We start from the raw sequence: 14,438 nt of genomic DNA on the forward strand, positions 1-14,438 counted from the left end.
CCTCTCTTCTCTACTCTTGCTTTACAAGTCAATGCCAGTCATCTACTATGAATGGGTAAATATGTGTCCATGGTGCTTTTTGTCTTCTCTTCCTTTCTTACAACCTTGTGCATCTTGCCAGCAGGAGCAGGGAGATCATTGTGCCCCTGTACTCTGCATTGGTTAGGCTGCACCTTGAGTACTGTGTCCAGTTCTGGGCCCTTCAGTTTAAGAAGGACATCGAGACACTTGAATGTGTCCAGAGAAGGGCAACAAGGCTGGTGAGAGGCCTTGAGCACAAGCCCTATGAGGAGAGGCTGAGGGAGCTGGGATTGTTTAGCCTGCAGAAGAGAAGGATCAGCGGTGACCTCATTGCCCTCTACAACTACCTGAAAGGTGGTTGTAGCCAGGAAGGGGTTGGTCTCTTCTCCCAGGCAACCAGCACCAGAACAAGGGGACACAGTCTCAAACTGCACCAGGGGAGGTTTAGACTTGAAGTGAGGAGAAAGTTCTTCACTGAGAAAGTCGTTCGTCATTGGAAAGGGCTGCCCAGGGAGGTGGTGGAGTCACCATCCCTGGAGGTGTTGAAGAGGAGATTGGATGTGGCACTTGGTGCCATGGTCTAGTCATGAGGTCTGTGGAGACAGGTTGGACTCGAAGATCCTTGGGGTCTCTTCCAACCTTAGTTATACTGTGATACTGTGATACTGTGATCTTATTTTCTGCATGGAATTTTGCATCCTGAGTTTTTGCCTGTGAAGGCTATAATATTGCCATCCCATTACAGACATTCTGTCTATCCATTCTTCTGCGAGAGGTTTAATCCATATCATAGAAATAGTAAAGAGCACTATTCCCCAAGTTTCAGTTATTTCAAACAGTGGTGGTGAAGATAAATGGTATGTCTTCTACTGTCTGCCACTCTGCCATAACATATCTTGAAGCAGATAGGCTAAGAGGATTGGAAATACCTTGAAAAAGTTAGCTGCAGTGGCACATGTTAGTAACTTCTATGTGTACTTAACATTGTCATCAGCTGGAAGAAGAATTCAGTTCCTTCAGCCTACTGTCTTGGTGGAGGTAGAGGATGGAGATCCATGCAAACAGCAGAGATGTAAGCATTATTGATGTGTTAGAAACCACCAATGTGGTTACCTTATCAATATCAACAACAAAAGGAGGGCTAAGGAAAATCTCCATCCTTTATTGGTTGTAGGGGGGAAAATGACAAAGACTGAGGTAAAAGGCTGCAGTACTTAATACTGCCTTGAATTCCATCTTTAGTAGTAAAACCACTGTTGTTTCTTTGGGTACCCCGACCCCTGAGCTGGGAGACACAGATGGAGAGTAGAATAAAGCCCTCATAATCCAAAATGAAATGGTCAGTGACCTACTACACTATGTGTGTGTAAGTAGCGTAGTCTATGTTATTTTATGAGGCTGGATAGGATTTACCCAATGGAACTGAAGGAACTGGAGGAAGGTTTCAGACAAGCCACTTTCCATCATTTAACAGCATACAACCTAGATAACTGGGGAGATCCCAGAGGTGATCTCTTGAGTGTCAAACAGGAAAACTAGGCAATCACACTCAGTCACCATGTGTTTATGAAAGACAAGGCTAACCTGATTTCCTTTTATGACAAGGTGATCTGCTTAGTGGACAAGGGAAAAGCTGTGATTGTTGTCAGCCTAGACTTTAGAAAAACATTTGAAACCATTTTCCAGAGCATTCTACTGGAGAAAATGGCTGTTTATGGCTTGAATGAGTAAACTCTTTTCTGGATAAAAAAATGGCTGGATTATTGGGCCCTAAGAGATGTGATAAATAGAGTTAAATACAGCTGGTGGCTGGTCACAAATGATGTTCCCCAGGGCTCAGTACTGGGGGCACTTCTTTTTAATATCTTTACCAGCGATCTGGATGAGGGGATCTAGTGCACCCTTAAGAAGTTTGCAGACAACATCTTGTTGGGTGGGAGTGTTGAGCTGATTGAGGGAAGGCTCTACAGAGAGATCTGGACAGGGTGGATTGATGGGCTCAGGCTAGTTGTATGAGATACAGGAAGGCCTAATGCCAGGTCCTGCACTTGAGTCACAATGTCGAGCAATTTAACATGTTTGGGGAACAGTGCCTGGAAAGCTGCTTTGGTGTTGGTCACCTCTGAAAATGAGCCAGTAATATGCCCAGGTGGCTATGAAGGTCAAAAACATCCTAGCTTGTATGAGAAAAAATGAGGCCAGAAGGTCCAAGGATGTGATTAGTGCCCTAGTGAAGCTGCATCTCAAATCCTGGGTTCAGTATAGGGCTCCTCAACAAAACAAAGACATTGAGGTGCTAGAGCATATCCAGAGAGGGTCAATGAGGCCTAGAGAACAAGTTTTAATAGCTGGAGCTGAGGGAACTGAGGTTGTTTAATCTGAAGAAAAGAAGGCTGCTCTCTATGACTACCTGAAAGGGGGTTGTAGCTAGGTGTCCTCTTCCAAGTAACAAGCGATAGCCAAGAGGAAATGGCCTCAGGTTTTATGAGGTTGAATGTTGTGGTAAAATTTCTACTGAAATAACTGTCAAACATTGGAATAAGCTGCCCATACCTGGAGGTATTTAAAAGACCTGTAGATATATCACTTTGGGACATAATTTAGTGGTGAACTTGGCAGTGGTAGATTAACAGAAGGACTTGATGACCTCAAAGGTCTTTTCCAAACGAAAGGATTCTATGATTCTCTGATTCTCTATAGATTAATTGCAAATATGCTCGAAGAAGGTGGAAGAATACAGGCCTAGGCATGCATCCTTATCTATGCCAGAGTGTTGGGACTAGAAATAAGATCAAATCTGGAAAGGGTCACCATCAAGAAGGCAGGTAAGTTCCTGTTCTTGTGAGAGCTCATGCATCTAGGTAATACTTTGGTCAGTCTAACCTGCTTTTCTTGCATATGGAGAGGTCAAGTTCTATCATCAAATTCTAGTTTTCATTAAGTGTGATTCTGGTGAAATAAATGGATGCATACTATTCTTAATGACATCAAACTGAATTCTGAAATCCTCTTACTCTATGACACCTAGGGACTCTGACTCATTGCATTAAGAGGATGATTCCTTTTTCACATAACATCCTTTCTAAGGCTGTATTCATCTGTGTGGATGAAACATTGGACAGGAAATAGGAATGCATTGAGAAAAAGCAACAGTAAAGTAACACATCTGCAAATGCATCAGAAAACCACTTAAAAAACATACCTAGCTGAGCAGAAATCACATTTGGTATTAAAACAGACTATAGCCTTAAAACTCTTGGAGTAATTTGCTAGGTATAAGAATATTGTCATTTTGCTACAGAGAACAATCGAAGATAATGATCTGCCCTGGAGCACGTGAAAGGAAAAAGTAAGACAGAAATACTAGTAAACACTGTTACCTGGGACATGTGGATGCATCCTCCTCCCTCTTCTTATTCTGAGATGTCAACAAACTTTGTGGCTGCTTTGTAGGAAAAGGAGGGAATAAAGAATATAATGAATATTAACAGGAGACAACTGCAAAAATATGTGCTTACCTTTTTTGAAAGCCTAAATTTGGGATCGACTTGAAAGGAACCTGTCTCAAAAAACCCACATAATCGTAGTCCCTCTCCAAAAATGACTTTGTGAGCTGCTCTTCCAGTGGTGAACTAAAAGGGAGTAGCCAGATGTGAAGAAGGTCACAAATAAACAGAAGAGAGCAAAAAGTGGAGGAGACTGAAATTCAACAGAATTTTGTTGAACCGGAAGAAAATCACTGGGACATGAAATGGTATTTACAGAGTGAGCAGCTGCAAAGAGTAACAAATGTACTCTGGATTCCAGGGTTGTCTGAACTGGAACCATAAATTAGCAGGCTGTTTTAAGCAGTCTGGTTCACTTTTTCATTATAGAAGGGCTTCCTCCCAGAAATATTCTCTTTTTGTTTGCTAGTTTGGAAAAAAACCCAGCATCCATTGTAGGAGTTGCTATGTGACGAACAGTTTGTATACCTCAGTATTCATTTGTCTCCGTCTCTGCTTGAAAAATGTTATCTCAGGATAACTGCTGTAGTGTCACCCACTCCTGTGCTACACGCAGTGTGTGCTTCCTGAATCCCTATGGCTCTTCACTGCAGTCAAATGTGCAAAGGAACAGTTATTGCTCACAAGGAATTATTGAATTTCAAGGTGCATCACCAGCTGCACAGCTACCGCGTTCTCTTTTTGCAAATAGGGCATAAAATGCTACATTCCTTTATGTATAGGGTGGTAAAATGTCATCTTTGAAAAGAACAATGTAAGAGTGGTTTTGAATTACAGAATTATTAAAAAAGAAAAAAAAAAAAAAAGAAAGGAAAAACTCCATGTCTACAGAAGTTTGGGTTTGGGTTTTTATTTCACCTGCTCTATGTTCTCTGGGGGAAAAGAATTTTGTTTGAGCTGAAACCTTGTAGGCTGTTTCAACTTGAGGTGAATTTGTTCAGCTGCTCAGAAGGTAAAGGAGTTCCAAAATGGATTTAAAATGAAAAAGTTCAGCAGTGCATATAGACACTTCTAAAAGATGGGAAAAGTTATTTGAAAGAGTTTTTGTGAAGCAAATTTGTAAGTGAAGTTCAAATAGAGCCTTTTTTTTTCTTCATTCCATCTTCCCTTGATGGCTCACATCTAACTAGCTAATTAATCAGCTCTACCTGGTTGCTAATTAAACAGTTGGAGAAATGGCTTTGAAAAATAATTTGGTTCAAAATGATACAAGGAAAACATAATAGGTGAGTTGTAAAGCATCAGTGGTAGTTAAGGCCCAGTCCTCTGAAATATTGCTTATTATGAGCAGATGGTAATGTGACATAAAAGCCAAGTTGTACTCAGCACAACAATTGCAAATGCTGAAGTTCTCAACCATTACACAGTAGAGAGAAGAAAATAACCTTAGTACTTAGAATGATTGTGGCTCTTGTGACAGTGTGGATGTGATTTTTAGTATTGTAAGATCAAGGTGGCAGACCCAATGAAGTGGTTGCTAATGAATAGTTTGTAAAAGAATAATCTAGTTTTCCCATTTAAACTATTTTTTTCCCCCAGTCATTATTTTTTGCTTACTGTTGTTTGATACTTCTTATGACTTTCTGAGCACTGCAGAATAATTCTGAAGACCTTCCTTTTAACATACAGTGTTCATCCTATGGTGGATGGCATTGCTCTCTACCAGGGAGGGTGTGGGGTGTGGCTTTTGCTCATGCAGTGCCATGGTCTTTAACTTCGACTAACCTAACAACAGTAAAAGTTCAGAGGAACACATACCAAACCACTATTCTTTAGCTGGCATAGTCTGAATTCTTAAATTTCCTTTACCTACCAGAACTTGCAAAAATCTAATAAGCAGTATATGATTGTCAGAGAATGTGGTTGGATTGGTTGATGGGTTGGACGCGATGATCTTGAAGGTCTCTTCCAACCTGGTTTATTCTATGTATTCTATGTATTCTATGGTATGATTACAGGATCACAGGATGTTAGGGGTTGGAAGGGACCTCTGAAGATCATTGAGTCCAACCCCACTGCCAGAGCAGGACCATAGAATCTACCACAGGTCACACCCAGATGGGTCTTGAAAGTCTCCAGAGAAGGAGACTCCACCACCTCTCTGGGGAGCCCTGTTCCAGTGCTCTGTGACCTTCACAGTGAAGAAGTTCCTCCTCATGTTGAAGTAGAATCTCCTGTGCCCCTTGTCCTATCACAGGGCACAAGTGAGAAGAGCCTGTCCATTCCTTCTTGACACCCAGCCCTCAGATATTTACAAACATTTATTAAATCCCCTCTCAGTCTTCTCTTCTCCAGACTGAAAAGCCCCAGGGCTCTTAGCCTCTCCCCACGGAGCACATGCTCTAGTCCCTTAATATTACCTTGCTGCACAGGTGTGTGTTCAGTCTTAATGACATTGTTTAGCTAAACAGGGCCTAGGCAACTTTATTTAAGTTTGAAGTCAGTCCTTTTTTTGAGAAGAGGATTAGAATAAATAATTCATAGAGGTTTAACCTCATCTAACTCTTTCTATCATTCTGAATTACTTGTACATGTAGCTTTGTTGGAGAGTGACCGTATCAGCAACATTCTTTTTGAAGACACTTTTATGATGTCAAGCCCATTCTAATTTTTACAGTCTGTTGTACTAATCAGGACTGAAGAAGATATAGTATATTTTTTATTTTCTTTTATTGGTTTTGAATATCTGCCAATTAGATGGTTGAAACTGAAGAATCTGTGCTTCTCTAGATTCGTATCAAATATCTGTAAGTGTTGCAAACCAGATATCATGCATTTTAAGCAAGCTTAGCTACGAAACATATGTGAAAGTGTCTTCATGCATGAATTACAATATTATTAACAGGAGTCTTGTTACAGTTATACAATACAGAGCACTGCTTAGGCTAGTAGTCAGGAATTCCTGGAGAATGCAGTTACAGCTTTCTTCAAGTGCTTCTAGTTATCAGCAAAAACCAGATGGGGAGTTATTTGCTTGAGCCTTATTGTCTGAGCTGAAGCAGGTTTTATATAATGTTTAACTAGAACAACGATCAGATTATTTTAAATTAACTAGGCTTGTGGTGCAAAACTCCTGTTTGCCCCTGCTGAGTCTGAAACTGAATGCCTTGGCACCCTGTTTTGAGAAATGCCTGCCCTACAGCTTGCTGTGGTCATCATCGCTGTTGTGCTGAGATGCATAGGTTCATATTGTTAAGAATATTTACAAGTTGTTCTACTAGCTGTTGCAACATATGGTTCACTTGACGCCAAGAACTTGCTATCACCAGCAAAAATATGTTATGTTAGAATATGTAGATGTGTGGTCTAAGTGAAAGAGGGTACAGTGTCAATCTAGCTTCAACATTTAAAACAACCAACAAAAAAATATTAAAACCTCATGTGCCAGTCTAGTGCCTTTTACCCTTCCTGAATTCTTCAACTCTTTTGATACAAATTTAATATTTTCCCTTTTGACCAGACCCTCACTGACAGCACATCAATGGTGTAGTATGCTTGTACCCTTTGTGGTAAAATGCTTCTAATCTAAAATCTAGAAATCTAAGTATATGTATTACTTTTCTTTCCTTCCCCTTCCCCTTCCCCTTCCCCTTCCCCTTCCCCTTCCCCTTCCCCTTCCCCTTCCCCTTCCCCTTCCCCTTCCCCTTCCCCTTCCCCTTCCCCTTCCCCTTCTCCTTCCCCTTCCCCTTCCCCTTCCCTCTTCCCCCCTCCCCTTCCCCTTCCCCCTTCTCCCTCTCCCTTCCCCTTCCCCCTTCCCCTTCTCTCTTCCCCCTTCCCCCTCTCCTTCCCCTTCCCTCTTCCCCTTCCCCTTCCCCTCCCCCCTCCCCCTCCCTTCCCCCCTCCCCTTCCCTCCCCTCCCCTTCCCTTCCCTGCCCTTCCCTTCCCTGCCCTTCCCTTCCCTGCTCTTCCCTTGGTTTTTCAGATCCAGATTCTTAAATGTAAATCAGTAGTGATTAATATATTAAAGATTTCAGACTCATATCTGAGATTTAAAATTATATTTAGGGGCTACACAGTGGATTAAGAATTGATTGGATGGTCACAAGAGTCACAGTCAATGGCTCAACATCCAAATAGGGACCAGCAGTGAGTGGTGATCCTCATGGGTCAGTACTAGGACTGGTGCTGTTTAACACCTTTATTGGTGGATGTGGATGCTGGGTTTCAGAGCACACTCATCAGGTTTATCAATTGTACCAAACTGTGTGATACAGTTGACATGCTGGAGTGTCAGGATGCCATCCAGAGGGACCTTGACAAGCTTGAGATGTGGCCCTGTACAAATATCATGAAGTTCAACAAGGCCAAATACAAGGTCCTGCATCTGGACCAAGGCAATCCTAAGAACGAGTAAAGGCTGAGTGATAAGCAAATTGAGAACAAACCTTCAGAGAATGACTTGAGAATGTTGATAGATGAAAAACTAAATATAAGCCATCAATGTTCACTTACAGCCCAGAAAATCAGTTGTACCTTGGGCTGCTTCCAGAGAAGTGTGGTTAGCAGAGGAAGATGGGAGATTCTGCCCCTCTACTCCACTTTTTTGAGACCCCCACCTGGAGTCATGTGCTCAGCTTTGGTGTCTCCAGCATCAGAAAGACAGGGACATGATTTAGTTGACTTTGAGCAACGTGGTCTTTTGGAAGGTGTCCCTAACCACATCAAGGGGGTTGGAACAAGATGATATTTAAGGTCTTCTCCAGCACAAACCATTCTATGATTCTCTGATCTAGGGACTTTCTAAAGCATTTTGGCTAAGAAACTAAAAGTATACATGTTGAAGATGGGTGTGTAAGACTGAAAAATTTCTCCAGGAAAACTCTCTTCAATCTACTCATGCACTTGCAAAGCTACAGGCAGAAGCAACCAAAGCTTTGTCAAAAACTTAGTTTAGATGACAGAAGTCCTGTTACTGAACATATTGAGTTGTACTGCTTTTTAACTCTGCAGTGCACCTGGGTGCATGTCTCTGGATGATGCCCTTTAGAAAAGTAGTAATCAGGGACTCCTTTGCAGCTATCTGCTTGGCAGGCTGGACATGTGTTAATATCATTCACTTCTGTCCAAAGCTTGCAGGCTGATGGTGATGCTGTTAGCTGGCTTTTATACAGCATCTATGAGGCTGGAGCATTTACCTTGGAGGCAGGAGACTCACTTTTGCTGTTGACCTCATTTTGAGATGACTCCCTTGAAAAACAGCCCTGGCTTCCTGGTCAGTTAGTTATCGTAGGCTGAGCACAGCCATGACTAAATTTCATTAAAATGTCTGAGCTGTAGTTCATAAAAGCCAGAAGTGAAAACAGATGATCATGAGGCTGGGGAAAAATTGCTAGGTCTCAGTGATCTGAAAAATGAAAAGATGGTGCAGATTATTATAAATTCTCAGGCATTACCTGTTTGGTATTATACTTCTATGTACAGCCACAGTGAAACTTTGACTTCCCTCCTCTCTTGCTGGTTGCTCACATTTACAATCTTTCCAACTGCCATGGCTCCCAAATTTGTTTGTAAAGCATGAACCTGAATGCTGCTGCTCACTAGCATCTCCTTATCTTGAATCACAGCAGCTGTAGTTCTTGGACTTAATGTACTTTTACCCTCCTTTGACATTTCCATCAGAAGAATGCTCCATGCTGTCTGTAGCTGTGCTCCCACCAGTACTTTGCACTCCAGAGAATTATATATAAACTCCAATGTTATGTTTTCAACCAGTCCAACAAGTTAAACTTAGTTACCAGAGTAATGGGAAACTTGAGCTTTTACTATATTAAGTAAGCAACAAAAGGAGCATATGTTTTACTAGACTGAATAAGACTTGGGCAATATTTCATCTAGGAAAAAAAAAATATAAGAATTTTCAGAGAACAGCATCAGCAGTGTAGTAGACAGCTATGGAATAACCCATCAAAACCAAAACTTTTCTTGTAAGATCAGGACACACAACATCCCTTTTCTAAGAGAGAACCTCTTCTTATATAATAGTATTCCACATAGACATAGCTATTTTGCAGGGTGAGCCAAACACCTCCCTTAGATACACCATTGATGGGTAGAACTGCTTTAGCACTTCTCTTAGGAAGATGGATGAAAGAGCATAACCAAAATTGTCCCAAATATGATACTGAAATGTGATGGTGACTCCACCACCTCCCTGGGCAGCCCATTCCAATGGCAAATCACTCTTTCTATGAAGAACTTCTTCCTAACAGAAGAACATTTAGAAGAACATGCTGTCAGATCATGACAGCATAAGACTTTATTTTTCTATACTACAGGAAGGTATGCTTGGTAACAGTGTGGGTCTTCTGATAGTGCCTCACCTTTTTGTGATTGACATGGGAAGAAGACTGGAAAATGTCTTTTCACTTCAGTTGCTGAATTAAAAGTTGTTACAGCCTTTAATCACTATCAGTTAATGTGAATTTAAAGTAAGATAATAGTAGTGAAAAGGAGTGAATTTACCATCAATACTCTATCCACTTCCACAAAGAACTAATGTGCAGTGTAAAATATACACCTTTATGAAACCTTGTGTTTTGTTTTTCAATATATGTGTGTTTCTTTAACACAACAGAGTTCTATCCTGTCTTCTCTCAAGAAAGAAGGATAAAAACTTCAATAAAGTAGATCATATTCTGACATCCCATCAGTGTTTCAGACTTTCATTGAAATTCTCATTAATGGAGCAAATGCCATTGAAAGTTGATCTAGGTAATAGCATGCCATTACTGTAAGAAATACAGAGGGAAGCTGCTCTTATAGTTGCTGAAACTGCACTGAATTAGGATTGAAAAAGCAACACTTCCTTTTCTTGCAATCCTTTCTCAAGTGCTGTCTTCTCCAGCCATGTAGGAACTAAACAGATGAGAGATGCAAATGCTACAGCTGGCCAGCCGTTACATTTATTTGTTTGTTCCTTTCCTCTCTGCTTTGTGTGTCTTTTGTGGTAATACGTCTATTTGGGAGCATTTGGGTCTACTTGGGAGCATGGGTTCCTTTTAGATTTCAATTTTTCTTAACAGAACTGTGCACTTTCAGAAAACTCTGCAGTTTCATAGTGTTTCTCTAGACTGCACAGGAATTCCTTGGGAAGGTCTCCTGAGTAATGACTTGGCTAGATCCTGCTTAGCTGATGAAATCTTCCAGACTATGGCCTCACACATCTATCTTGGGTCATCATGCATACTAGAAGGGGATGCAGAGGATTGCATGTTCCAAGATGTACTTGCTTTAGAGTGCACCTAATGAAGGGTCCAAACTGCACTCTCTTCCACAGAGAGAGGGAGGATGGAGCTTCTTGTACTTTCAATGCACACTTTTGACTGGAATCTGCCCCCTTTTGTAAACCATATTTGTCCGTTTGGGGGGAGAGACCACACTGCGAAATACTCAGTGTTTGTACTCCTGCCCATTTGTTCTCTTACAAATGACTTCCCCTTTCCTTTAAAGGCTTTGTAATAAGGTAGGCAGAACATTAGAATGCAGTTAGAGTGAGGGATGATGCTAAGCCCTTTCTTTTAACAAAAACATTTCCATTGGCTCTAATTATTAGTTCAAACACTAATGCATGGGTGGCTGTGGAGGGAACGATGAAAAGCAAAGCTATTCACAGATTTCACTTTAAAACACTATAGATTTCCATGGATTTTACCCCTCCTCTCTATAGATTTTATTTTTCTTTTTTCCCTTTGAAAACCTTCACAGGCTTCACTTCAAATATATTTATGGTGGCCTCTCTTCTGACCCCAAGCAGGTTAATCTGGTGATGCATATTATATAATGTGATTACAGAAGGTAAAACCCAGCTAATAAGGTACAGTGTGTGGAGTTCTTTAGTGGCTTTGATGTGTATCTTTCAATTTTCCATCTTGCCTGTAGAAAGCAATAAAACCCTCCTCAGTTCCAGCAGCGCTTGTACTCCCTGTTTCACATTGCTGTGTTATTGTAGGCTGACACGCACTTTACCTGTCTTGTTTCTCACAGGCACGTCCCTTTGGTCTTTTCAAAGTTATGAATACTTGAGACACTCCTACAAATTACTGTGCTGATTAAAAATCCTTGATCATATCCTCTTCTGGCTTTTTCAAATGTGCCGTCAAACAATAGAATCAGCAATACAGGGCTGCTGCAGTTATTTCATATTAATGCTTCAAGTTCAAACAAAGTGTCAAGATGACTAAGTACAAGGGATTTTCAGAATGCTTTAATGTTGCCTCATTTCAAATCACTTCATAAGCAGCTTGGTAATGAGCTCAATAAATTCTCCTGGAAAAAAAAAAAATAAAGGGGGAAAAAAAAAAAGCTCTCTAGGAAAAAAAAAAAGTAGGTTGTTGCTATTTTATAATTAGCCCTCTGGGCTACTGTGAAGGAGTCTTATTTCCTGTTTGAAATCCACTTTGTTAGTGCTGATATGGAGATGGCTAAATGAGTATGAAATATTGTAATTAAGTACATCACAAGCTGTTTATCTTATCAGCAGTGTTTTTCTTTAAAGTGTGGCTTGTTGACCACTGGTGTATTATCACACATTTTCTCTGCTTTTCCAACTTAATAGACAGAAGTTTACCAAATACTGCAGGGGCAGAGGATGGCAGAAAGAAAGCAAACAAATACGACTGAAGCTTAGTAGCTCTGTTTTGACAGAGCTGGTATCTTTCCATTTGCTCTCAGCTGGTTAATCACCCAAGTGACTACTGAATCCTTCTCTAAACTTGATGAAAGAATGGTCCACGGAGGGTTTTGGGGCTGTGTGGTGGGTCTTTGCGTGCCTTGATGAGCAGCCTGCCTTTGTTCATGACATAAGCAGGAACTTTATTTTACCATTGGAGAAATGAAGTGGTTTGGTGTTGATGAGTATCTCAGCCACTGGTCTTCCCCTTACTCTGTTCTGTTGTTCTAAAGACTTCCTGTGATAATCTTCTGACAGCCTAGATTTCCTCAGCCACGTAGGATAGATGTAGCCCATAACACATTTATCTATAATGTTAGTGTGTTTCTTGCAAGGATCTCTTGAGAAGTTTGCCTGGGGGCTGCACCTTGCCACTGTGATTGAGTGAAGTGTTTAAGAATGCTTGTGCAGTTTACATGAACTTTACACAGCTCGATTCTTCTAAGCATGGGTACCAGTTTGTCTGTGCATAGGTCGCTCAAAAAGGTGTTCTGAGTGTTTTGCTGTATTTCCTCACAGTTGTCCCAATTTCACAGATGCCTTGTTTACAACAGGCAATAAAATATGGCACTGATCACCTCAAGCTCTTGCTGAATGACCTCTCACCATACTATGAGGCTCTGTGGGTGCGTCAGCACAGATCTGCTCTTGGGCTAATTTATACTTCTGAAAGGCAACTTCATATCTCTGCCCACTTCTGAGCTGAGTCAGTGTCTTAAGGGGGCCTACAAGAAAGCTGGTGAAGGATTTCTTAGGGTGTCAGGTAATGGTAGGACTAGGAGGGGGTGGAAAAACAGTAGAAATGGGTAGATTCAGATTGGATGTTAGGAAGAAATTCTTCACCATGAGGGTGGTGAGACACTGGAACAGGCTGCCCAGGGAGGTGGTGGAAGCCTCATCCCTGGAGGTTTTTAAGGCCAGGCTGGATGTAGCTCTGAGAAAGCTGATCTAGTGTGAGGTGTCCCTGCCCATGGCAGGGGGATTGGAACTAGATGATCCTTGAGGTCCCTTCCAACCCTAACAATTTTAAGATTGTATGATTCTATTTACTCAGATTTATCTGACGTAGGGTTGGATCTCTGACAATGATGCCCTGAATTATTGGGGCATCCTTCTCCATGGGATTGTTCATATTGGCTAATAGATATTTGAGGTATGGTTTCCTACTTCAGGAGCTGTGCTCCCAGTTCCCAATTATATCACATTTATCCTTATGTCTACTCATCTTCCTTCTCACATTAATTTCAACAAATTTGTGAACTGAAGAATTCAGACTGATGTGAAGTTTTCCACATTCACCCTTACAGTAATTTTTATTATTATTATTCCTTTGGCAGCAAGTCAGGTTTAATTTTAAATTGCAAGCACAGTTTATAATCCACCAATAAAGAATTCTTTCAGAACTTGAGTTAATACTGCTGGGTCTGGGAGATTTGTTACTGCATATTTTACTACTCTCTCCTGAAACTTCTCCTGTTGGCACTTTAGTTTAATATAGTTTCCCTCCTCCCCAATATAGGTTACTCCTCCAATATGAAGATGAGTACCAAGAATTTATTAAGTATTTCTTCTAGAGCTTTATCTTCCTTTGGGACTCTTCACACCTTGATCATATCTGTCAGCTTACTGACAGGCTTTCTGTATTAAATAGGTTTAAAGGACATATTCATTAATTGTTTTATGCATCTACCAGGAGTCTCCCCATTATTTTTTCTCGACTGTTGTTTGGTGGCTTTACATTTAACTTGCCAAATTTCACAGAATCACAGAATCACCAAGGTTGGAAGAGACCTCAAAGATCATCAAGTCCAACCTGTCACCACAGACCTCACGATTAAACTATGGCACCAAGTAATTTTATGCCCTAAGCTTTGTTTTCCTCATTTAGACATGTCTTTCCCTTTTTTCCCCTTTTTTAATGTTGCCTTTTAATTTTGTCTCCTTTGCTCATCTTTTTATGTATATTTTAATTTTTCATGTTTTTTTTTTAATAAGCAGTATAAAGTTACTCTAAGAATCAAACCCAGAGGATGTGAGCAGTCCCCACCTAGACAAAACACTACAGAGTAAAATATTTTTCACTTCCTTTTAAATTCTTAGAATATTTGCTTAATTTTATAAACTCAACTTGTCTAAAGACAGGTATTCCTGAAATGCAGAAGTTTGTTTGCTTGTTATTCTAATGAAGACACTGGATTAGAGTAAATAATGTTTACTATTGCATCATGGTCCTTGATTTACAT

Source organism: Dryobates pubescens, chromosome 6 (genome assembly GCF_014839835.1).
Source record: "Dryobates pubescens isolate bDryPub1 chromosome 6, bDryPub1.pri, whole genome shotgun sequence".
NCBI classification, from domain to species: Eukaryota; Metazoa; Chordata; class Aves; order Piciformes; family Picidae; genus Dryobates; species Dryobates pubescens.